Raw genomic sequence first — 25103 nt, 5'->3', positions numbered from 1 at the left:
CAGGCCTGTGTGTGTGTGTCAGGCCTGTGTGGTGTGTGTGTGTGTGTGTGTCAGGCCTGTGTGTGTGTTTGTGTGTGTCAGGCCTGCGTGTGTTTGTGTCAGGCCTGTGTGGTGTGTGTGTGTGTGTCAGGCCTGTGTGTGTGTGTGTGTGTGTGTGTGTGTGTGTGTGTGTGTGTGTGTGTGTGTGTGTGTGTGTGTGTGTGTGTGTGTGTGTGTGTGTGTGTGTGTTTTTGTGTGTGTCAGGCCTGTGTGTGTGTCAGGCCTGTGTGGTGTGTGTGTGTGTGTGTGTATGTGTGTCAGGGCTGTGTGTGGACCTTCTGATGCTGCTGACAGATTGACAGGAAGCTGTTTGTGAGAGGGGGGTGGAGTAGCCTTGTAATTACCAGACTACTGATTACTGCTGCAGCGAACATTCATGTAAGCTCGCAAGATCAAGCAGCTTGTGAGGCTAGGGGTGGATAGGAGTGTGGCGCATCACTGTAGTCATGACAACTCTTACCCAATTACCTGCTAGGCTTGCTCCTCTCTCTCTCTCTGTATGGACTAGATCATTTTTTTTGTCTCTGTCTGTTTTTCTGACGTTCACGTAACAGGAGTTGGGAGGGTTGTGTGTAGAGTGATAACACCTCAGAACCAGCTGAGCACAAAGGTTGTTTGGTGAGCGGTCACATCTCAGTCACAGAGTCAAGCATCCTGGTCTTACAGAGTGAGCGGTCACATCTCAGTCACAGAGTCAAGCATCCTGGTCTTACAGAGTGAGCGGTCACATCTCAGTCACAGAGTCAAGCATCCTGGTCTTACAGAGTGAGCGGTCACATCTCAGTCACAGAGTCAAGCATCCTGGTCTTACAGAGTGAGCGGTCACATCTCAGTCACAGAGTCCAGCATACTGGTCTTACAGGGTGAGCGGTCACATCTCAGTCACAGAGTCCTGCATACTGGTCTTACAGGGTGAGCGGTCACATCTCAGTCACAGAGTCAAGTATCCTGGTCTTACAGAGTGAGCAGTCACATATCAGTCACAGAGTCAAGCATCCTGGTCTTACAGAGTGAGCAGTCACATCTCAGTCACAGAGTCAAGTATCCTGGTCTTACAGAGTGAGCAGTCACATCTCAGTCACAGAGTCAAGCATCCTGGTCTTACAGGGTGAGCGGTCACATCTCAGTCACAGAGTCAAGCATCCTGGTCTTACAGAGTGAGCGGTCACATCTCAGTCACAGAGTCAAGCATCCTGGTCTTACAGAGTGAGCAGTCACATCTCAGTCACAGAGTCAAGTATCCTGGTCTTACAGAGTGAGCAGTCACATCTCAGTCACAGAGTCAAGCATCCTGGTCTTACAGAGTGAGCGGTCACATCTCAGTCACAGAGTCAAGTATCCTGGTCTTACAGAGTGAGCAGTCACATCTCAGTCACAGAGTCAAGTATCCTGGTCTTACAGAGTGAGCGGTCACATCTCAGTCACAGAGTCAAGTATCCTGGTCTTACAGAGTGAGCAGTCACATCTCAGTCACAGAGTCAAGCATCCTGGTCTTACAGGGTGAGCGGTCACATCTCAGTCACAGAGTCAAGTATCCTGGTCTTACAGAGTGAGCGGTCACATCTCAGTCACAGAGTCAAGTATCCTGGTCTTACAGAGTGAGCGGTCACATCTCAGTCACAGAGTCAAGCATCCTGGTCTTACAGAGTGAGCGGTCACATCTCAGTCACAGAGTCCAGCATCCTGGTCTTACAGAGTGAGCGGTCACATCTCAGTCACAGAGTCAAGTATCCTGGTCTTACAGAGTGAGCAGTCACATCTCAGTCACAGAGTCAAGTATCCTGGTCTTACAGAGTGAGCAGTCACATCTCAGTCACAGAGTCAAGTATCCTGGTCTTACAGAGTGAGCGGTCACATCTCAGTCACAGAGTCAAGCATACTGGTCTTACAGAGTGAGCGGTCACATCTCAGTCACAGAGTCAAGCATCCTGGTCTTACAGAGTGAGCGGTCACATCTCAGTCACAGAGTCAAGCATCCTGGTCTTACAGAGTGAGCAGTCACATCTCAGTCACAGAGTCCAGCATACTGGTCTTACAGGGTGAGCGGTCACATCTCAGTCACAGAGTCCTGCATACTGGTCTTACAGGGTGAGCGGTCACATCTCAGTCACAGAGTCAAGTATCCTGGTCTTACAGAGTGAGCAGTCACATATCAGTCACAGAGTCAAGCATCCTGGTCTTACAGAGTGAGCAGTCACATCTCAGTCACAGAGTCAAGTATCCTGGTCTTACAGAGTGAGCAGTCACATCTCAGTCACAGAGTCAAGCATCCTGGTCTTACAGGGTGAGCGGTCACATCTCAGTCACAGAGTCAAGCATCCTGGTCTTACAGAGTGAGCGGTCACATCTCAGTCACAGAGTCAAGTATCCTGGTCTTACAGAGTGAGCAGTCACATCTCAGTCACAGAGTCAAGTATCCTGGTCTTACAGAGTGAGCAGTCACATCTCAGTCACAGAGTCAAGCATCCTGGTCTTACAGGGTGAGCGGTCACATCTCAGTCACAGAGTCAAGTATCCTGGTCTTACAGAGTGAGCGGTCACATCTCAGTCACAGAGTCAAGTATCCTGGTCTTACAGAGTGAGCGGTCACATCTCAGTCACAGAGTCAAGTATCCTGGTCTTACAGAGTGAGCAGTCACATCTCAGTCACAGAGTCAAGCATCCTGGTCTTACAGGGTGAGCGGTCACATCTCAGTCACAGAGTCAAGTATCCTGGTCTTACAGAGTGAGCGGTCACATCTCAGTCACAGAGTCAAGTATCCTGGTCTTACAGAGTGAGCGGTCACATCTCAGTCACAGAGTCAAGCATCCTGGTCTTACAGAGTGAGCGGTCACATCTCAGTCACAGAGTCCAGCATCCTGGTCTTACAGAGTGAGCGGTCACATCTCAGTCACAGAGTCAAGTATCCTGGTCTTACAGAGTGAGCAGTCACATCTCAGTCACAGAGTCAAGCATCCTGGTCTTACAGAGTGAGCAGTCACATCTCAGTCACAGAGTCAAGTATCCTGGTCTTACAGAGTGAGCGGTCACATCTCAGTCACAGAGTCAAGTATCCTGGTCTTACAGAGTGAGCAGTCACATCTCAGTCACAGAGTCAAGCATCCTGGTCTTACAGAGTGAGCGGTCACATCTCAGTCACAGAGTCAAGCATCCTGGTCTTACAGAGTGAGCAGTCACATCTCAGTCACAGAGTCAAGTATCCTGGTCTTACAGAGTGAGCAGTCACATCTCAGTCACAGAGTCAAGTATCCTGGTCTTACAGAGTGAGCGGTCACATCTCAGTCACAGAGTCAAGCATACTGGTCTTACAGAGTGAGCGGTCACATCTCAGTCACAGAGTCAAGCATACTGGTCTTACAGAGTGAGCGGTCACATCTCAGTCACAAACAGAGTCAGACAATCCAGTCAGTCAGATCAGAACGTCCTGGTTCTGAAGGGGTCGTGGCCCAGAGACGTCACTGTATCATTTATCTAAGAAGCCTGGACCGACTGCTCTTTCTCTAGTCAAATCCTGTTTTTACTCCTGATAGTGGATTATTGGACAGTCACCATGTCCACAGGTGTTATGGCCTCATTCATCATGTGGAGGAGTGTGTGTGTCTGTGTGTGCGTGTGTATGATTCATGTGTCCCTTGGCTGTCCTCTTGGTGCTTCATGTAAAGCCCTGGAGATTAATGGAGAGAGGGCAGACCTCCAGGCCCTCCAGCAGAGCAGCCCCACCCATCCACTTTGGACATACTATAGCCTGCTGACCTGTTCCCTGCTGCCCTGGAGGTCATGTCCTGGAGTGATAGTCTTTTATCTCTGGCTTTGTGCTAGATATTTGGCTTGGCCTACATGCAGTACAGGTCTGAAGTTCATCTTACTGGAGCAACAGCCATGTCAGGATAATACAACTGAAGAAAGGACCGTTCCTTTAACATTATATATAACCACACACACAACCATCTAAACAGTAGCACGTTTCCTGGATGGACACATGACAAGCCATCAGACACTTTAAGTGTTTCACTGAGTCTGGGCAAAATGCCTCAGTTTATGCTTATTCAAACCGCTGATGTTGTGTAAATGTTTTGACAGTCCGTCACAGTTTCATACGCCACACAGATGCTGACTGTAGAAACATCATTTTGATTTTGGTGATGTTGTGGTTGAACATTTTGTCTGCTTTTCAAGCGTCATCATTAGTAACCTGCGTTTACACACATCACGAACACAGACACACGCGCACACACATGCGGACACAGACACACACGCACTTGGCGTATCTCCTAACCCTGTTGTTAGTGTCATGTATTGTCATATTATGTCTTGTTCCTGTTCTTTCTCTTCACTCCGTTTCCCTCTGCTGGTCGTATTAGGTTACCTTCTCTTCCTCTCCTTCCCCCAGCTGTTCCTCATCTTCTCTAACTACCTTGTTCACCCTTTTCCCACCTGTTCCCTTTTTCCCTCTGATTAGGTCTCTATTTCTCTCTCTGTTCCTGCTTCTTTCTTTGTCAGATTCTCGTTTGAGTTTCTCATGCCAGAACCAAACTATCGTCTCGTTTGCTTCACCCTTGTCCCATCCTGTCGGAATCTGCCTGTTCTTCTGATGCTACGTGTGATCAGGTACCTCTGTCCGCTACGACCCGCGCCTACCCAGAGAGACCAGCAGTCTGTCGCCGCAACCCAGCTATTCTCCTCTGCTGCTAAGAAGGGGACTCTTTTGTAAATATCAGAAGGACTTTCTGTTTCATTTGTCGCCCTCTCTGAGGGTTGTCTATTTTGCCACACACCACATCTGAAGAAGATCTGTCTTCCCTGTGTTTTTACATTAAAGGACTCTGTTTTTGTTAAACCGCTTTTGGGTCCTCACTCAAGTGCACAACAGAAGAATCTGACTAAGAATGGACCCAGCGATTTCGGATCCTTTCCACTCAGCCGTCGAGATCCAGGGAGCGATGCTAGGCAGACACGTGCAGGAATTGTCTGTTGCTCGACATGCCGTTGAGACCCTGACCGCCCAAGTCTCCGACCTCACAAGACAGGTTCACCATCTCCGCCTCGATCCACCGGCCACTTCCAGGGCTTCCGAATCTCCGGAGCCCAGAATCAATAACCCGCCGTGTTACTCTGGGGAGGCCACTGAATGCCGCTCGTTCCTCACCCAGTGTGATATTGTGTTTTCTCTCCAGTCCAACACTTACTCCAGGAGCACAGCTCGTATCGCCTACGTCATATCTCTCCTTACTGGACGGGCTCGTGAGTGGGGCACGGCTATCTGGGAGGCGAGGGCTGAGTGTACTAACCAGTATCAGGACTTTAAGGAGGAGATGATACGGGTTTTTGATCGTTCTGTTTTTGGGGAGGAAGCTTCCAGGGTCCTGTCTTCCCTATGTCAAGGTAATCGATCCATAACAGATTACTCTATTGAGTTTCACACTCTTGCTGCCTCCAGTGACTGGAACGAGCCGGCTTTGCTCGCTTGTTTTCTGGAGGGTCTCCGCGCGGAGGTAAAGGATGAGATTCTCTCCCGGGAGGTTCCCTCCAGCGTGGATTCCTTGATTGAACTCGCTATTCGCATAGAGCGACGGGTTGATCTTCGTCACCGAGCTCTGGGAAAGGAGCTCGCGTTCTCCGTTGCCCCCCTCTCCGCATCACTACCATCTTCCTCCGCCGGCTCGGGTGCTGAGCCTATGCAGCTGGGGGTATCCGCATCTCGACTAAGGAGAGGGAACGGAGAATCACCAACCGCCTCTGTCTCTATTGCAGTTCCGCTGGTCATTTTGTCACTTCATGTCCAGTAAAAGCCAGAGCTCATCAGTAAGAGGAGGGCTACTGGTGAGCGCTACTACTCTGGTCTCTCCTTCAAGATCCTGCACTACCTTGTCGGCCCATCTACGCTGGACCGGTTCGTCAGCTTCCTGCAGCGCCTTGATAGACTCTGGGGCGGAGGGCTGTTTTATGGACGAGACCTGGGCTCGGGAACATGACATTCCTCTCAGACAGTTAAAGGAGCCCACGGCCTTGTTCGCTCTGGATGGGAGTTCTCTCCCCAGAATTCAGCGTGAAACGCTACCTTTAACCCTCACTGTCTCTGGTAATCATAGCGAAACCATTTCTTTTTTAATTTTTCGTTCACCTTTTACACCTGTTGTTTTGGGTCATCCCTGGCTAGTTTGTCATAATCCTTCTATTAATTGGTCTAGTAATTCTATCCTCTCCTGGAACGTCTCTTGTCATGTGAAATGTTTAATGTCTGCTATCCCTCCTGTTTCCTCTGTCTCTTCTTCACAGGAGGAGCCTGGTGATTTGACGAGGGTGCCGGAGGAATATCACGATCTGCGCACGGTGTTCAGTCGGTCCAGGGCCACCTCTCTTCCTCCGCACCGGTCGTATGATTGTAGTATTGATCTCTTTCCAGGAACCACCCCCCCCCGGGGTAGACTATACTCTCTGTCGGCTCCCGAACGTAAGGCTCTCAAAGATTATTTGTCTGTAGCTCTCGACGCCGATACCATAGTCCCCTCCTCCTCTCCCGCCGGAGCGGGGTTTTTTTTGTTAAGAAGAAGGACGGGTCCCTGCGCCCCTGCATAGATTATCGAGGGCTGAATGACATAACAGTTAAGAATCGTTATCCGCTTCCTCTTATGTCTTCAGCCTTCGAGATCCTGCAGGGAGCCAGGTTTTTCACTAAGTTGGACCTTCGTAACGCTTACCATCTCGTGCGCGTCAGGGAGGGGGACGAGTGGAAAACGGCGTTTAACACTCCGTTAGGGCACTTTGAATACCGGGTTCTTCCTTTCGGCCTCGCAAACGCTCTAGCTGTCTTTCAGGCATTAGTAAATGACGTCCTGAGAGACATGCTGAACATCTTTGTTTTCGTTTACCTTGACGATATCCTGATTTTTTCACCGTCACTCCAGATTCATGTTCAGCACGTTCGACGTGTCCTCCAGCGCCTTTTAGAGAATTGTCTTTATGTGAAGGCTGAGAAGTGCACTTTTCATGCCTCCTCCGTCACATTTCTCGGTTCTGTTATTTCCGCTGAAGGCATTAAGATGGATCCCGCTAAGGTCCAAGCTGTCATTGATTGGCTTTCTCGGCTTCGCGAATTTCTATCGTCGTTTCATCCGTAATTTCGGTCAGGTGGCAGCTCCCCTCACAGCCCTTACTTCTGTCAAGACGTGCTTTAAGTGGTCCGATTCCGCCCAGGGAGCTTTTGATCTTCTCAAGAATCGTTTTACATCCGCACCTATCCTTGTTACACCTGACGTCTCTAGACAGTTCGTTGTCGAGGTTGACGCGTCAGAGGTGGGCGTGGGAGCCATTCTTTCTCAGCGCTCCCTCTCTGACGACAAGGTCCACCCTTGCGCGTATTTTCTCATCGCCTGTCGCCGTCGGAACGTAACTATGATGTGGGAAACTGCGAACTGCTCGCCATCCGCTTAGCCCTAGGCGAATGGCGACAGTGGTTGGAGGGGGCGACCGTTCCTTTTGTCGTTTGGACTGACCATAGGAACCTTGAGTACATCCGTTCTGCCAAACGACTTAATGCGCGTCAGGCTCGTTGGGCGCTGTTTTTCGCTCGTTTCGAGTTCGTAATTTCTTATCGTCCGGGCTCTAAGAACACCAAGCCTGATGCTTTATCTCGTCTCTTCAGTTCTTCAGTAGTCTCCACCGACCCGAGGGGATTCTCCCTGAGGGGCGTGTTGTCGGGTTGACTGTCTGGGGAATTGAGAGGCAGGTAAAGCAAGCACTCACTCACACTCCGTCGCTGCGCGCTTGTCCTAGGAACCTTCTTTTCGTTCCCGTTCCTACTCGTCTGGCCGTTCTTCAGTGGGCTCACTCTGCCAAGTTAGCCGGCCACCCCGGCGTTCGGGGTACGCTTGCTTCCATTCGCCAGCGTTTTTGGTGGCCCACTCGGGAGCGTGACACGCGTCGTTTCGTGGCTGCTTGTTCGGTCTGCGCGCAGACTAAGTCCGGTAACTCCCCTCCTGCCGGCCGTCTCAGACCGCTTCCCATTCCCTCTCGACCGTGGTCTCACATCGCCTTAGATTTTATCACCGGACTGCCTTCGTCAGCGGGGAAGACTGTTATTCTTACGGTTGTCGATAGGTTCTCTAAGGCGGCTCATTTTATTCCCCTCGCTAAGCTCCCTTCTGCTAAAGAAACGGCACAAATCATCATCGAGAATGTTTTCAGAATTCATGGCCTTCCGTCAGACGTCGTTTCGGACAGGGGTCCGCAATTCACGTCTCAATTTTGGAGGGAGTTTTGCCGTTTGATTGGAGCTTCCGTCAGTCTCTCTTCCGGCTTTCACCCTCAGTCTAACGGTCAAGCAGAACGGGCCAATCAGACTATTGGTCGCATCTTACGCAGTCTTTCTTTTCGTAACCCTGCGTCTTGGTCAGAACAGCTCCCCTGGGCAGAATACGCCCACAACTCGCTTCCTTCGTCTGCGACCGGTCTATCTCCTTTTCAGAGTAGCCTCGGGTACCAGCCTCCGCTGTTCTCGTCTCAGCTCGCCGAGTCCTGCGTCCCGTCCGCTCAGGCTTTTGTCCAACGTTGTGAGCGCACCTGGTAGAGGGTCAGGTCTGCACTTTGCCGTTATAGGGCGCAGACTGTGAGAGCCGCTAATAAGCGTAGAACTAAGAGTCCTAGATATTGTCGCGGTCAGAGAGTATGGCTCTCCACTCAAAACCTTCCCCTTAAGACAGCTTCTCGCAAGTTGACCCCGTGGTTCATTGGTCCGTTCCGTATTTCTCAGATCATTAATCCTGTTGCAGTGCGACTTCTTCTCCGCGATATCTTCGTCCATGTCTCCTGTGTTAAGCCCGTTCTTCGCGCTCCCGCTCGTCTTCCCCCCCCCATCCTTGTCGAGGGCGCACCTATCTACAGGGTCCGTAAGATTTTGGACATGCGTCCTCGGGGCCGTGGTCATCAGTACCTAGTAGATTGGGAGGGGTACGGTCCTGAGGAATGGAGTTGGGTTCCCTCTCGGGACGTGCTGGACCGTTCGCTGATCGATGATTTCCTCCGTTGCCGCCAGGTTTCCTCCTCGAGTGCGCCAGGAGGCGCTCGGTGAGTGGGGGGGTACTGTCATGTATTGTCATATTATGTCTTGTTCCTGTTCTTTCTCTTCACTCCGTTTCCCTCTGCTGGTCGTATTAGGTTACCTTCTCTTCCTCTCCTTCCCCCAGCTGTTCCTCATCTTCTCTAACTACCTCGTTCACCCTTTTCCCACCTGTTCCCTTTTTCCCTCTGATTAGGTCTCTATTTCTCTCTCTGTTCCTGCTTCTTTCTTTGTCAGATTCTCGTTTGAGTTTCTCATGCCAGAACCAAACTATCGTCTCGTTTGCTTCACCCTTGTCCCATCCTGTCGGAATCTGCCTGTTCTTCTGATGCTACGTGTGATCAGGTACCTCTGTCCGCTACGACCCGCGCCTACCCAGAGAGACCAGCAGTCTGTCGCCGCAACCCAGCTATTCTCCTCTGCTGCTAAGAAGGGGACTCTTTTGTAAATATCAGAAGGACTTTCTGTTTCATTTGTCGCCCTCTCTGAGGGTTGTCTATTTTGCCATTTTCTACATCTGAAGAGGATCTATGTCTTCCCTGTGTTTTTACATTAAAGGACTCTGTTTTTGTTAAACCGCTTTTGGGTCCTCACTCAAGTGCACAACAGTTAGTTGCTAATTAAGCTCCTCTGGCCAGTTGATTACTGAGAGACCTCAGTAACCTCAGTAACTGAGAGACCTCAGTAACCTCAGTAACCTCCTCTCTGAGAGACACCCTCCTCTCTGAGAGACATCCTCCTCTCTGGGAGACATCCTCCTCTCTGAGACACATCCTCCTCTCTGAGAGACATCCTCCTATCTGAGAGACATCCTCCTATCTGGGAGATCCTCCTTTCTGAGAGACATCCTCCTCTCTGAGAGGCATCCTCCTATCTGGGAGATCCTCCTATCTGGGAGATCCTCCTCTCTGAGAGACATCCTCCTCTCTGGGAGACATCCTCCTATCTGGGAGATCCTCCTTTCTGAGAGACATCCTCCTCTCTGGGAGACATCCTCCTCTCTGAGAGACATCCTCCTCTCTGGGAGACATCCTCCTCTCTGGCCAGTTGAAACAAAGGGCCATCCTGTTTGTCCTCAGCGTTCTGCTACAGGGGTCTACACCGGGTTAATGCTGGTAACTAGTGCTCTAAGTCTTTGTTTTTCTCTTTCTCTCTCTCTGCTCTGTTTAACAATTGTTTTCCTTGATCACAACTCTCTCTTTTTTATGTCTTTTTTCTCTTTAAAAAAACCCAACAGGCTCTCTATTTTCCTGTAAAATTCTGATGTCGGACTCATCTGTCTCTCTCTGTGTATCATGTCCCTCTATCCCCCTCCAGCTCTCTCTGTGTATCATGTCCCTCTATAACCCTCCAGCTCTATGTGTGTTTTGTGTCCCTCTAACCCCCTCCAGCTCTCTCTGTGTTCCATGTCCCTCTATCTCCCTCCATCTCTCTCTGTGTTCCATGTCCCTCTATCTCCCTCCATCTCTCTCTGTGTTCCATGTCCCTCTATCTCCCTGCAGCTCTCTCTGTGTTCCGTGTCCCTCTATCCCCCTCCAGCTCTCTCTGTGTTCCATGTCCCTCTATCTCCCTCCATCTCTCTCTGTGTTCCATGTCCCTCTATCTCCCTGCAGCTCTCTATGTGTTCCATGTACCTCTATCTCCCTCCAGCTCTCTGTGTGTTCCATGTAACTCTATCTCCCTGCAGCTCTCTATGTGTTCCATGTACCTCTATCTCCCTCCAGCTCTCTATGTGTTCCATGTACCTCTATCTCCCTCCAGCTCTCTGTGTTCCGTGTCCCTCTATCCCCCTCCAGCTCTCTCTGTGTTCCATGTCCCTCTATCTCCCTACAGCTCTCTGTGTTCCGTGTCCCTCTATCCCCCTCCAGCTCTCTCAGTGTTCCATCTCCCTCTATCCCCCTCCAGCTCTCTCTGTGTTCCATGTCCCTCTATCTCCCTACAGCTCTCTCTGTGTTCCATGTCCCTCTATCTCCCTCCATCTCTCTCTGTGTTCCATGTCCCTCTATCTCCCTGCAGCTCTCACCCTCATTTTTACTCCCTCCCTCTGTTCTTTCATTTCCTCCCTATCTCTGTAGCTCTAAATATTTAAACAGCTCAATTAGTGTGGTACCTGATGCCGATGAGAAGGGCCATTTTATACTGAACAAATTATACATGCAACATGTAAAGTGTGATGTCATGTCATGAGCTAAAGTAAATTATTCCAGAAATGTTCTCAAAAATGTTGGGAACAAATTTGTTTACATCCCTGTTAGTGAGCATGGCTCCTTTGCAGAGATAATCCACCCAACTGACAAGTGTGGCATATCAAGAAGCTGATTTAACAGCATGATCATTACACAGGTGAGGCTTGTGATGGGGACAATAAAAGGCCACTCTAAAGTGTGCAGTTTTGTCTTACAACACAAAGCCACAGATTACTCAAATTTTGAGGGAGCATGGAATTGGCATGTGGACTGCAGGATTGTCCACCATAGCAGTTGCCAGAAAGCTAAATGTAAATTTCTCTACCATAAGTCGCTTCCAACATCATTTTAGAGAGTTTGGCATGTCCAACTGGCCTCACAACCGCAGACCACGTGTAACCACACCAGCCCAGGACCTCCACATCTGGCTTCTTCACCAGCAAGATTTTCTGAGACCAGCCACCAAGACAGCTGGTGAAACTGTAGGTTTGCACAACCGAAGAATTTCTGCACAAACTGTCAGAAACCATCTCAGGGAAGCTCATCTGCGTGCTCGTGGTCCTACCCAGGGACTTGACCTGACTGCAGTTGGGCGTCGTAACCGACTTCAGTGGGCAAATGCTCACCTTTGATGGCCACTGGCACGCTGGAGAAGTGTGCTCTCCGTTTTCAACTGTACCGGGAAGATGGCAGACAGTGTCGTGTGGGCTAGCGTTTTGATGATTTCAACATTGTAAACAGAGTGCCCCGTGGTGACTGTGGGGTTATGGAATGGGCAGGCAAAAGCTACGGAATAAATTAACACAATTGCTTTTTATCGATGTCAACTTGAATGCACAGAGATACTGTAACGAGATCCTGAGGCCCATTTTTGTGAAATTCATCCACCGCCATCACCTCATGTTTCAGCATGGTAATGCATGGCCCCATGTCACAAGGATCTGTAGACAATTCCAGGAATCTGAAAATGTCCCAGTTCTTCCATGACCTGTATACTCACCAGAAATGTCACCCATTTGAACATGTTTGGGATGCTCTGGATCGACGTGTACGACAGCATGTTCCAGTTCCCACCAATATCCAGCAACTTCACATAGACATTGAAGATGAGTAGGACAACATTCCACAGGCCACAATCAACAGCCTGATCAACTCTATGTGAAGGAGATGTGTCGCACTGAATGATGCAAATTATGGTCTCCCCAGATACTGGCTGGTTACAGTATTACAACAATACTGAATGAACACTTATTTTAACTTAATATAATACATCAATAAAATCCATTTAGCCTCAAATAAATAATGAAACAGGTTCAATTTGGTTTAAATAATGCAAAAACAAAGTGTTGGAGAAGAAAGTAAAAGTGCAATATGTGCCATGTAAGAAAGCTAACGTTTAAGTTCCGTGCTCAGAACATGAGAACATATGAAAGCTGGTGGTTCCTTTTAACATGAGTCTTCAATATTCCCAGGTACGAAGTTTTAGGTTGTAGTTATTATAGGAATTATAGGACAATTTCTCTCTATACCATTTGTATTTCATATACCTTTGACTAATGGATGTTCTTATAGGCACTTTAGTATTGCCAGTATAACAGTATAGCTTCCGTCCCTCTCCTCGCTCCTATCTGGGCTCGAACCAGGAACACATCGACAACAGCCACCCTCGAAGCAGCATTACCCATGCAGAGCAAGGGGAATAACTACTCCAAGTCTCAGAGCGAGTGACGTTTGAAACGCTATTAGCGCGCACCCCGCTAACTAGCTAGCCATTTCACCTCGTGTCACGCCCTGGTCGAAGTATTTTGTGTTTATCTTCATGTATTTGGTCAGGCCAGGGTGTGGCATGGGTTTTTGTATGTGGTGTGTATGTATTGGGATTGTAGCTAGTGGGGTGTTCTAGTTAAGTCTATGGCTGTCTGAAGTGGTTCTCAATCAGAGGCAGGTGTTTATCGTTGTCTCTGATTGGGAACCATATTTAGGCAGCCATATTCTTTGAGTTTTTCATGGGTGATTGTCCTTAGTGTCCTTGTTCCTGTCTCTGTGTTAGTTTACACTAGTATAGGCTGTTTCGGTTTTCGTTACGTTTATTGTTTTGTAGTGTTTGTATTTAGATTCGTGTTACGTTTGTTCATTAAACATGGATCGCAATCTACACGCTGCATTTTGGTCCGACTCTCCTTCACCACATGAAAACCGTTACACCTCGGTTACACCAGCCTAATCTCAGGAGTTGATAGGCTTGAAGTCATAAACAGCTCAATGCTTGAAGCACAGTGACGAGCTGCTGGAAAAACGCACGAAAGTGCTGTTTGAATGAATCCTTACGAGGCTGCTGGTGCCTACCATCGCTCAGTCAGACTGCTCTATCAAATATCAAATCATAGACATAATCATAATATAACACACAGAAATACGAGCCCTAGGTCATTAATATGGTCGAATCCGGAAACTATCATCTCGAAAACAAGACGTTTATTCTTTCAGTGAAATACAGAACCGCTCCGTATTTTATCTAACGGGTGTCTAAATATTCCTGTTATATTGCACAACCTTCAATGTTATCTCATAATTACGTAAAACTCTGGCAAATTAGGCGGCCCAAACTGTTGCATATACCCTGACTCTGCGTGCAATGAACGCAAGAGAAGAGACACAATTTAACCTGGTTAATATTGCCTGCTGACCTGGATTTCTTTTAGCTAAATGTGCAGGTTTGAAAATATATATTTCTGTGTTTTGATTTTAAGAAAGGCATTGATGTTTATGGTTAGGTACACATTGGAGCAACGATACTGTAACGGTTTTCTTGACTTGAAGGAGAGGCGGACCAAAGCGCAGCGTGGTTATTTTGATTAATGTTTAATAAAGCACTTCACATGAACAAACTAACAAAAACAAGAAACGTGAAAACCCAAAACAGCCCTATCTGGTGCAAACACAGAGACAGGAACAATCACCCACAAACACACAGTGAAACCCAGGCTACCTAAGTATGATTCTCAATCAGAGACAACTAATGACACCTGCCTCTGATTGAGAACCATACTAGGCCGAAACATAGAAATACCCAAATCATAGAAAAACAAACATAGACTGCCCACCCCAACTCACGCCCTGACCATACTAAATAATGACAAAACAAAGGAAATAAAGGTCAGAACATGACAGATACGCACCGCATCGATTATATGCAACGCAGGACACGCTAGACAAACTAGTAATATCTTCAACCATGTGTAGTTAACTAGTGATTATGATTGATTGATTATTTTTTACAAGATAAGTTTAATGCTAGCTAGCAACTTACCTTGACTTACTGCATTCGTATAACAGGCAGGCTCCTCGTGGAGTGCAATGTAATCAGGTGGTTAGAGCGTTGGACTAGTTAACTGTAAGGTTTCAAGATTGAATCCCCGAGCTGATAAGGTAAAAACCTGTCGTTCTGCCCCTGAACAAGGCAGTTAACCCACCGTTCCAAGGCCATCACTGAAAATAAGAATGTGTTCTTAACTGACTTGCCAAGTTAAATAAAGATTAAATAAAGGTGTAAAAAAAAATACAAAATCGGTGTCCAAAAATACCGATTTCCGATTGTTATGAAAACTTGAAAAGGGCCCTAATTAATCAGCCATTCTGATTAATCGGTCGACCTCTAATACATAATAAGCTTGGACAATCTATTGGTCAGTCTCTTTTCCGCTCAAGTTTTTCCTTATCTATTCTCTATATGCAAACCTTCACACAGAGCCTCCATTGACCACCCCAATAACCTCTGGACTGGTTAACATAGATCCCCCATTGACCACCCCAATATCCTCTGGACTGGTTAACATAGATCCCCCATTGACCACCCCAATAACCTCTGGACTGGTTAACATAGATCCCCTATTGACCACCCCAATATCCTCTGGACTGATCCTCCATAGATCCTCCATTGACCACCCCAATATCCTCTGGACTGGTTAACATAGATCCCCCATTGACCACCCCAATAACCTCTGGACTGGTTAACATAGATCCTCCATTGACCAGCCCAATAACCTCTGGACTGGTTAACATAGATCCTCCATTGACCACCCCAATAACCTCTGGACTGGTTAACATAGATCCCCCATTGACCACCCCAATATCCTCTGGACTGGTTAACATAGATCCTCCATTGACCACCCCAATAACCTCTGGACTGGTTAACATAGATCCCCCATTGACCACCCCAATATCCTCTGGACTGGTTAACATAGATCCTCCATTGACCACCCCAATATCCTCTGGACTGGTTAACATAGATCCCCCCACCACCCCAATAACCTCTGGACTGGTTAACATAGATCCTCCATTGACCAGCCCAATAACCTCTGGACTGGTTAACATAGATCCTCCATTGACCACCCCAATAACCTCTGAACTGGTTAACATAGATCCTCCATTGACCACCCCAATAACCTCTGGACTGGTTAACATAGGAGCCCACACTACAGATGTCAGCAGAGGAAGAAATGTGAGTCATTCTCCCTCCATCCTTGTGGCCTTTAGATAGACCCACTGTTGTTGACGCAGAGAGAGAGAGTGAGACATATTAGAGACACATATTTCCCTCAGATTACACATATCCACAAAGAATTTTTAAACAAACCCAATTTAGCTAAACTCCCATATCTTCTGGGTGAAATACCAGTGTGCCATCACAGCAGCAATATTTGTGACCTGTTGCCACGAGAAAAGGGCAACCAGTGAAGAACAAACACCATTGTAAATACAACCCATATTTATGCTTATTTATTTTCCCTTTTGTACTTTCACTATTTGCACATCGTTAAAACAACAGTACATCATTTGACATTTCAATGACTTTATTCTTTTGGACTCTTCTTTTAGTGTAATGTTTACTGTACATTTTTATTGTTTATTTCACTTTAGTTTATTATCTATTTCACTTGTTTTGACAATGTTAACAGGTGTTTCCCATGCCAATGAAGCCCTTGAATTGAATTGAGAGAGCATAGGGAAATGGGACTTGCAGAGTGAACCTTTAAAAGCCTTTCTGTTCTCTTAGCCAGATAAATAATGAGGTTGTTTTTTATACAGTATTTCTCTTTATTTGGCTCCTGAACCAAATCTAAAGCTGAGTCATCTGAGAGGGTCAGCATGGGAAAGCAAGACGTCTTATGTCTCAGATTATAATTATTACACCATCTGATCTGTTCATCTGAACATCTATTTATTTATGCATTCAAAGGTCAATGTGTGTGTGTGTGTGTGCTGTATAAAGCAGTATAAACATCCCAGGGTGATTGGCCTCAAACAGGGTTTAATAACCAAAGATATGCTAGAGTTCATGGGATGGGGTAACGTGTGTGCGTGCGTGTGCATATGTGTATGTGTGTGTGTGTGAGACGCTTGGCCCCTGCCATAAAATGAGCCCAGTTAGATATGTCCTCTATCGTGTGTAGTCTCTTTCTCTCTCTCCCCTCTCCCCCCTCTCTCTCTCTCTCTTTCAGCAGTCTCCCATAGCTCTGGGATGTGTTTGTTTGTCTGAAAGTGTACACTACAGATTTTTAAATGCCAACACAAAACCTTCTCTGGAGATACTGTAGTTTCGAAGGGCCACTGAACAGGCATTTTACTTGTCTGCAAGGAATGCGGGACTAACTTCCATCACTAGGTGACCAGAACCGTCAATCAACCATTCTCTCTTAAAAAGGTACTTTAAAGTTAGTTAAATACTGTGACTTACCATGACATTTTCCGCTAGGAATCGACTCCTAAGATTCTGTATTTTTGGAACAGAGGAGACTTATTAGTTGCCGTACTTCCGAGAACACAAACACTTGCATCTTTCATAGCAGGTTAGTGAGGGATGGAGAGAGAGGGGAGGGTCACAGTATTGGCAGGTCGGCCACCACACAAACGGAATCAGAACCTTGCACTAGGACTATCTATCGGCAATCAAAATCTCTATCTCGCTATAGACAGCTGTATTTCACCATTTCTTGTCTTGCAATGTCTTCTAGTAAATCATGGCCTGTCATCAATGAATAGGCTAGGATATTCTACACGCAACAGGCCGAAGACTGAACACACAGTCGCATCATTAGTGAAGAGCAGGCGAGCCAGCCGCACTGTGATTTGAATTTTGTGGGGGGAAAAAAACAAAACATTGTTTTTCTGTTAGGGATTTTTCTTAGTGTGTGTGAGGGGGTTGCGGTAGGCTGTTGTTAGGTTAGCATACGGTTTAATCATATGTGAGGAGGGTCATTAGCATGTTACTGGTGGGAAGGGGAGGGGGTTATTGATTGGTTGGGTAAGGGTGATTGCATAAGGATAAGCGGAGATGAGAGCGGGAGTAGACAGATGGGAGGTGAAATGCCGGACGAGGTGAGGAGGGTCATTAGCATGTTACTGGTGGGAAGGGGAGGGGGTTATTGATTGATTGGGTAAGGGTGATTGCATAAGGATAAGCGGAGATGAGAGCGGGAGTAGACAGACGGGAGGTGAAATGCCGGACGAGGTGAGGAGGTCAATAATCCAAGACGCTACAGGGGGATATCTACCCACCCCCATCACCGCCCATCTCATTCACCCTCCAATCTCCTTTAACAAGAAAGTACTGCTTTCTCTACCCCCTACCCCTGTCCCGCTTCCTGTCTACCTCTCCTCTTGCTGCTCTCTGTGACCTCCAGCCTACTCAAGACGCTGTTGGGGATATTTAACATGTCCCGGAGGCCTCTCTATGCTCTCTTAGATACACCTCTCACACACACCCTCGCTCCCTCTACGAACACACACATCCACCCTAACTGCCCCCTCCTCGCACATGCACACAGGCCCCTGATCACGCACGGATGCAAATAAAATCAAATAACATTTTATTGGTCGCATACACATATTTAGCAGGTGTTATTGCTGGTGTTGCGAAATGCTAGTGTTTCTATCTCCAACAGTGCAGTAATATCTAACAATACACAACAATACACACAAATATAAAAGTAAAAGAATCTAATTAAGAAATATATAACTATTAGGACGAGCAAGTCCAGAGTATAAATATATACATATATATTGTATATACATGTATATATGTGATGGAATGTTTAGACATTATGAACTGTATATGGATATAATAGTTGAATAGGATAGACCTTGACTAGAATACAGCATATACCTTGCAAAAGTATTCATCCCCCTTGGCGTTTTCCCTATTCTGTTTCATTACAACCTGTAATTTAAACAGATTTTTATTTAGATATCATGTAATGAACACACATACACAAAATAGTGCAAATCGGTGAAGTGAAAAAAATAACTTGTTTCAAAAAATGTGTGGTGTGTGCATATGTATTCACCCCCTTTGCTATGAAGCCCCTAAATAAGATCTGGTGCAAACAATTACCTTCAGAAGTCACATAATTAGTTCAATAAAGTCCACCTGTGTGCAATCTAAGTGTCACATGATCTGTCACATAATCTCAGTATATATACACCTGTTCTGAAAGGCCCCAGAGTCTGCAACACCACTAAGCAAGGAGCTCCACCAAGCAAGCAGCACCATGATGACCAAGGAGCTCTCTAAACAGGTCAGGGACAAAGTTGGGGAGAAGTACAGATCTGTCACGACTTCCGCTGAAGTCGGTCCCTCTCCGGTCCCTCTCCGTTCAGGCGGCGTTCAGCGGTCGACGTCACCGGCCTTCTAGCCATCGCCGATCCACTTTTCATTATCCATTTGTTTTGTCTTTGTCTTTCATACCTGGTTTCAATCCCCCAATTACTTGTTCATTATTGAACCCTCTGTTCCCCCATGTTTGTTTGTGAGTAAATGTTTATTGTATTGCGGTCCGTATTTGTGGCCTTGTATTTATACGACTTGTATTTTGTAAACATTATTATATGTTCATTATGTTCCCCAGTGATGCGTTGGGCAGACCTCACCACCCTCTGTAGAGCCCTGCGGTTGCAGACGGTGCTGTTACCGTACCAGTCAGTGATACAGCCTGACAGGATGCTCTCAATTGTAAAAGTTTGTGAGGGCCTTAGTGGCCAAGCAGAATTTCTTCAGCCTCCTGAGGTTGAAGAGGGGCTGATGCACGTTCTTCACCATACTGTCTGTGTGGATGGGCCATTTCGGATTGTCAGTGATGTGTACAACGAGGAACTTGAAGTTTTTCAAGTTCTCCCTCCTGCTGTCTCCTGAAATCTAAGATTAGCTCCATTGTTTTGTTGAGGTTGAGGGAGAGGTTATTTTCCTGGCACCACTCCACCTGGGCCCTCATCTCTTCCCTGTGGGCTGTCTCTTCGTCGTTGGTAATCAGGCCTACCACTTTTGTGTCACCTGCAAACTTGATGATTGAGTTGGAGAGTACAGGAGGGGGCTGAGCACGCACCCTTGTGGGGCCCCTGTGTTGAGGATCAGCGAAGTGGTGTTTCCGACCTTTACCACCTGGGGGCGGCCCATCAGGATGTCCAGGGCCCAGTTGCACAAGACGGGGTTCAGACACAGGGCCCCAAGATTAATGATGAGCTTGGAGGGTACTATGGTGTTGAAGGCTGAGGTGTAGTCAATGAACAGCGTTCTTACATACATATTTCTTTTGTCCAGATGGGATAGGGCAGTGTGCAGTTCGATGGTGATTGTGTCATCTGTGTATCTATTGGGGCAGTAAGCAAATTGAAGTGGGTCTAGGGTGACAGATAAGGTGGAGGTGATATAAGCCTTAACTAGCCTCTTAAAGCACTTCATGATAACAGAAGTGAGTGCTATAGTTATTTAGTTCAGTTATCTTCGCTTTCTTGGGTACAGGAACAATGGTGGACATTTTATAGCAAGTGGGGACAACAGACTGGGATAGGGAGAGATTGAACATGTCTGTAAACACTCCAGCCAGCTGGTCTGCGCATGCTCTGAGGACGCGGCTAGGGATGCCGTCTGGGCCGGCAGCCTTGCGAGTGTTAACACGCTTAAATGTCTTACTCATGTCAGCCAAGGGGAACGAAAGCTCAAAGTGGGCAAAGAAGGTGTTTAGCTTGTCCGGGAGCAAGACTTCTGTGTTTTCTCTTTATAATTGGTGATTGTCCGGAGTCCCTGCCATATATGTTTTGTGCCTGAGCCATTGAATTGCGACTCCACTTTGTCTCCGTACTGACATTTTGATTGCCTTATGAAGGGCATATCTGGACTGTTTGTACTCAACCATATTCCCAGCCACCTTGCTGTTGTTAAATGCGGTGGTTTGCACTTTCAGTTTTGCTCAAGTGATGCTATCTAGCCACGGTTTTTGGTTTGGGTAGGTTTTAATAGTCACAGTGATGAACTCCGTCACCATGTCTGTGTATACGTTAATGCTTTTCTCAGAGGCAACCCGGAACATATCACAGTCCCCGTGATCAAAACAATATTGAAGCATGGATTCCGATTGGTCAGACCAGCGTTTAATAGTCCTTACCACGGGTACTTCCCGTTTGAGTTTCAGCCTATGGGAAGGGAGGAGCAGCATGGAGGCATGGTCTGATAAACATACACCCACCCACACGATCTCTCTGGCCTGCCTGACCCCTCCAGTCGTGGAAGGGTTGGCCATGACAGTGCTGTAATCCCTCCCAGCTGAGGTTCATCCTCGATGGGCTACATCTCCAGCTACGCCTGGGAGGATGGAACTGTGTGTGTGTGTGTGTGTGTGTGTGTGTGTGTGTGTGTGTGTGTGTCTGTAAGCTGTACGTGTGTATTTGTCTGTGAGCGAGCCTGCGTTGGTGCGTGTGTGTGTCTGTTCAAGCAGTGGAGCGTGTTTGCCCTGGGGCTAATTAATAATTCATGAGGTGGGCATGGAGAAGGCAAGGGGGCAGTGGCAGATGGAGGAGCTGTGTGTGTGTGTGTGTGTGTGTGTGTGTGTGTGTGTGTGTGGAACGAGTCAGAGCTAGTTGGACAGAGAGAGAGAGTGAAACAGTATTTCACCTGGTCAGGAAACCGTCTCCAAAAGAGGTAACTTTTCTCTCTTTAGAGGTGTGTGTGTGTTGAGCTGTCTGTGCAGAGGCTTTTGTTAGAGAGCTCTGCTCATATTTTTCTCATGGCTACACATGTTCACTCTACCGTGCTTTGTAGGATTTTAAAATATGATTTTTAGTTGTAAAAACTGTTTCTGATTGTCCTCTTTCATACAATAATGTTGTCATTCATGAACATGAAAAATCCTTCCAATCGTCTTTTGTGGAATATTGAAATGGTTTTCATCAAACTGGTCCATTTGTCATTGTCCAACATAAAAGCTGTTTTATTTCTTCTTTTTAATCAGCTTGTAATCAATCATCTGAGCAATGAGGTGGTTAGTTTGTCTATCTTGTGTATTCTGTCATTTGTCCGTCACATAATTGTATGTGGTTTGCTACATTGTAAGTTTTGTAAGACAAAAATTACATTTCTATCATTTATTAACAGTGTGTGTAGCAGTGTCAATACTACCAGATACACACACACACTCTTAATGTGTCTGACACAGTTGATTGCTGGTATTGACAAACCAGTGTAGTCAAGTGTACATGTCACTGCTGTCCTTTGCCCATCATACTCTGTCTCTTTAAAGGGGCAATCTGCAGTTGAAACCATAATAAATACATTTCCCTGCCTTTGTTTTGGTAAAAAGCTGAGGGATGGGCCTAGTGAAATGTAACCACTCTCAAATTGATAGACAGAGCTATGGATGCAAGGACTAACCATCCAAGATATCAAAATGATAGTTTTAAGCGTTTTGAAGCTATACAGTGTTTGTTTAAATTTACAATGTTTACAAATATTAGAATAGAACAAGCTTATATATTTTGGTTCTGATGGGGTTTGACTGTTGAACTAAGCTCAATAGGCATTTATAAGTTATATTCTTCAATAATCAATTGGTATATATAATTAATTTATAAATTATATTTTTTAATAATCAATTTGTATATATCATTCATTTATAACTTATATACTTTAATAATCAATTGGTATATATCATTCATTTATAACTTATATACTTTAATAATCAATTGGTATATATCATTCATTTACAAAAGTAAAAAAATGGATGTAGCAGCTGCAGATTGCCCCTTTATCATCCATACTCTGTCTGTCTGTACTGAGTGTCTGTCTGTACTGAGTGTCTGCTGTATTGGTGTGTTCTGTGTATGACTACAATGGCTACTCCTGTCTCTCTGTTGATGGTTGGTGATGCCATTGTCATGACTCTCCCATGCGTGTGTGCCTGTGAATGTGAGAGTGTGCGTGTGTGTGTGTGTGTGTGTGTGTGTGTGTGTGTGTGTGTGTGTGTGTGTGTGAATGTGAGTGTGTGTGTGTGTGTGAATGTGAGTGTGTGCATGGGAATCTGAGTGTGTGTGTGTGTGTGTGTGTGTTCTGTGTTGTCAGCGGTGTTCCAACTTTGAGATGCTGTCAGAAAAATGGGAGTTCTTTGTGTTAGAACACCTTATCTGACCATTAGTCAGTCGGACACACACACACACACACGTTTGTTTTACTCTCTTTGTGGAGACCAATCAATTGATTCCCATTTAAAATCCTAGGGTGTTTCTCAAAATGCCGGGTCGGAGTATGAGTCCAAATAAAAGTATGCGAAACGGAACATGGAGGGCACTTTTTGAATGCGTACTCCGTTTGTACATATTTTGAAGCATGCATCGATGCAAGCTTCAATGGAAAGTATGCACAGAAATATGAAGCAATTATGTACAAAATTACACATGAGCTGAAGCGAGAGAAAATACACTCTGACTTCGGAATGGAATGTTGCCTATTCACTTCCTATATGTTGCCTGACTACAACATTTTATCTTGATATCTTAATAAATACATTGTGTTAATTTTGGCATGTTTACCCATAATATGTCAATAGGGGTAACTGGCTAGATACTAGTACTGTTAGCTAGCCCAGATATCCATGAATAATTCTTAGCTAGCTAGCCGTAATGAATTGCCTTCTATCTTGCATAATGTTAGTTAATATTAGGTCATTTTTGCCTTCTATACTATTTGGCTAGCTCCATTATTATGATTCACATATAGCTAGCTGATTAGTTATGAAGTAAAACGGTTGCTTTGTGTACGTATATCTTGTTTCGTCTCTATTGCCATTATTGTCCTGGCTGGAGACAGTTCAGTGAATGGGTACCGCAAGTTCATAGTAAGTCAATAAGGCTAACTAGCTAGCTAGCAAGCCACAAAGAATTGGTTCACGAAAAATGTACATCTACCATACAATTCTGTACAATTGACCTTATTTTAGAGTTCAAAAAACATAATACTTCCAGATCAACTGTAATATCAATACCATTGTAAAGGACAATTTCTCCCCTTTCCAACAAAACCAATGACGAGCCCTTCATGATGCCCATCTCTGTATGATTCAAGAAGGCAATGAGCTCCGCCGGTCTTTTTAAAAATTACGGGTTCGGAAGCAACATCTATTGCGTCATAGTGAAAGGCTGAGAGACTCTACCGTTCAAAAGATTTGGGTCACTTAGAAATGTTCTTGTTTTTGAAAGAAAAGCACATTTTTTGTTCATTAAAATAACATCAAATTGATCAACAATACAGTGTAGACATTGTTAATGTTGTAAATTGTAGCTGGAAACTGTATATTTTTTTATGGAATATCTTCATAGGCGTACAGAGGTCCAAACAGCATTTTTCACCCGATCTGTCCAACTTATCACCTTATCACCTCTGAAATGTAAATAAAACATTATAAAGAGTTTATATAAGGTGTCATTACATACCTATTTGAAGGTCTGTGTTGAATTTAAATCGCGTTTTTAGGGCGACGCTGAAGTTATCTTCAGAAGTAAACAGTGTCTGTCGTGGCTTTTGACTAGGTAAATGACTAGGTATCCCCCCTGTCCCTGTCCCTGTCCCTGTCTTGTTTTTAAACAGCGACAGAAGCTCTACACCTGGTGGAGAGAGGCTGTAAGACACAGAATGAGTTTCTTTATGCGTGCTGTTCATTACGTCATGACACGTCACAATTTAACGTACAGCGTCGGAGGGGTCCGTTTTTTCAACTTTTCTCCAATACTATTGGACCATTACCATGTCAATCAATGCTTGAATAGAAATGTAATTCACACCCCAGATGTTGATGTCAACACAGTCGCTTCAGTCCCATTAGTTTTCATTGCAGCCTCGTTTGAATGTTGCAATTGCGCAAATTTGTACGGAATGGGGTTAGTCACCGTTATATGATGATGAAGGTCATAATGCTTCATGACAGTATCATAAAGTGTATTTTCTTAGTCCAAGTAAAGTGACACAGGATAGTCATAATGCTTCATGACAGTATCATAAAGTGTATTTTATGCAAGTTATTTAAAACCTGATTAAAATTCATTCCAACAACAACAACAAAGGACTGTTACCCAGGGCTTCTTAGAAAGTGTGTGTGATATGACAGAGGACTGGACAGAGGAGAGGCCAAATGCATACAGATGGCCTTTCACTGTTAATATTGGAGCCTTCAAATCAACCTCACATCCCCCGTTCCTCTCATCTCCTCACCTCCCTCTCCATCCCCCTTCTCGACTACCCTTGTGGGAAGATCAGAAAATAATCTCACTATAGGACTGGAAATATTCTCTCAGATAGACAGGGGAAAGAGACTGTATTTGTCAGTCCAGGATGCATAGTGAGTACTGAGGTAGTAGATTGGGACTCATAGTCAATCTGTCACAGTGATATGATGTATTGTAAGGCAGCAGAAAACACAGTGATGTATTGTAAGGCAGCAGAAGACACAGTGATGTGATGTATTGTAAGGCAGCAGAAGACACAGTGATATGATGTATTGTA

General features: G+C 45.8%; 1 protein-coding gene across 8 annotated transcripts in view; it reads left to right on the top strand.

The window, feature by feature from the left end:
- The window catches only part of LOC112254849 (neurofascin), a 174126-nt gene that overhangs the window by 45663 nt on the left and 103360 nt on the right, over positions 1-25103 (top strand). For 7 of the 8 annotated variants that reach the window (XM_042324629.1, XM_042324632.1, XM_042324635.1 and 4 more), the window contains exon 1: positions 21155-21254. The exons of the other annotated variant lie outside the window; for it this stretch is intronic. The gene's annotated coding sequence lies outside the window, so the exon portion shown is untranslated. Of the gene's footprint in view, positions 1-21154; positions 21255-25103 lie in introns of those variants that run through there. 8 annotated transcript variants of the gene reach the window in all.

This window comes from Oncorhynchus tshawytscha, linkage group LG07 (assembly GCF_018296145.1).
Source record: "Oncorhynchus tshawytscha isolate Ot180627B linkage group LG07, Otsh_v2.0, whole genome shotgun sequence".
In the NCBI taxonomy this organism is placed as follows: Eukaryota; Metazoa; Chordata; class Actinopteri; order Salmoniformes; family Salmonidae; genus Oncorhynchus; species Oncorhynchus tshawytscha.
This window is presented reverse-complemented; position numbering and strand designations above follow the sequence as displayed.